The sequence below is a fragment of the Canis lupus genome, chromosome 26, assembly GCF_011100685.1.
Source record: "Canis lupus familiaris isolate Mischka breed German Shepherd chromosome 26, alternate assembly UU_Cfam_GSD_1.0, whole genome shotgun sequence".
In the NCBI taxonomy this organism is placed as follows: Eukaryota; Metazoa; Chordata; class Mammalia; order Carnivora; family Canidae; genus Canis; species Canis lupus.
In genome coordinates this window covers 13666443-13668128 of record NC_049247.1, presented here as the reverse complement: position 1 = coordinate 13668128, position 1686 = coordinate 13666443, and positions in this window count along the sequence as shown.

Here is a 1686-nt window from a genome sequence, read left to right as displayed (position 1 = left end):
TTTCGCTTTATATTATTATTTTTGATTGTGGTAAATACCCATACATAAAATTTACCGTCTTAACCATTTTTAAGCGGACAGTTCAGTGGCATTAAGTACATTCACACGGTGGTGAAACCATCACCACCTTCCGCCTCCAGAACCCTCTCCGTCTTGCAAAACTGAAACCCCATACCCATTAACCACCAACTCTCCCCCTCTCCTCCTCCCGCCCGCCCCTGATCACTAACCTCTGTTCTACTTTCTGTTTCTATGATTTTGACTACTCTACGTACTGCACAGGAGTGGAATCCTATAGTATTTGCCCTTTGGTTTTTGGCTTATTTCACTTAGCAGGGGTTCATCCATGTTGTAGCAGGTGTCAGAATGCCCTTCCTTTTAATAGCTAATAGTCCATTGTATGTGTGTGTTTCATCTTGTGACCCACTCACCCATCGTTGGACACTTGGGTTGCTTCCCAAGTTGTTTGGTGACTGTAAGTGATGCTGCTGTGAACATGGGTTATGCCTAGATTTTTAATTAAAATTCTAGTGCTCATCTCTTTCCTTTAGCTCCCCTGGAGAGCTCTTCTGTACAGAATGATCTGGTGAACCCAACTCAGGTGTGCAAAGCTGGAGACTTGGAAGCTGCACGTGAAGTAGGGAGATCTCCTTGCCAAGCTTTAGACGCAAAACAAGTGCATCCTCCCCTTTATAAGGAGAGGCTTATGTTATGGTGGCCGTATGTCCCTATTTAACCCGGATGGTCTTGGGTTACAACTGCCATCCCAGGGTAACTCTTAAGGCCACACCCTTTCACTCTTAGAAGGATCCTGGTTTGCATAAGAAATTATATGGAGGACGTTGTAAATGGGTGTCATCTGAGGAGAAGATGAAACTGGAGAACAAAGTGGGTAAATTCTAGACAGATGTTGGAGGGTGATATAGGATCCAAATGTGTAACTTTGGGGCCCGAGGAGAACCGAGGATTGAGTAATAGAATCAAGTGCAAGTGTCCCCAGTCTGCTGAATTAGGAGATTTCAGTGTCACCGGTCATTCTAAGATGGGGTTCCCAGCTGATGGAGCTTCTGCCCCCCAAGGGGGCCATGTGGCAATGTCTGGAGACAGGTTTGGTTGGCACAGCTTAGTTGGGGGGTGTGCTCCTGGCATCTAGTGGGTAGAGACCAGGGACACCTCTGAACATTCTACACTGTCCTCTCATGACAAAAAGGTACCTGCCCTAAGCGTCAATAGTGCCATGACTGAAAAATCCAGTTTAAGGGGTACAAGGAAGAGGAGAGGGAGGAGAGGCGAAGGGAGGATTAAGGGTGGAGAGAGAGAAACCACAGTAGACACCCACCACGGATAGCCGGATAGCCGTGGGCAGAACTGCAGCCCTGGAGTCAGGCAACGAGCTTGGCTTTCCTTCTCTCCATTGAGCCGCTCCCCTCCCCAAACCACCTAGACCCTCTCCCCCTCTGCTCAGTGGGGCTCACACCAGCCTCCTGTGCCTGACACAGTGGCTGAGAGAGACTTCCCCATGTGACCACCCACCAGCCCCGGTGCGCAGGTCCTAGCCTTCCTAGCCTGGCAGAGAGGTAGGAGGTGAGAGAGCAGGGAGGGAGCACGGCCACGCCTCTAGAGCAGTTCCCAAGTGCATTTTTGCCTAGCACCAGCATCCCTTATGCAACGCGTACTCCCCTACTC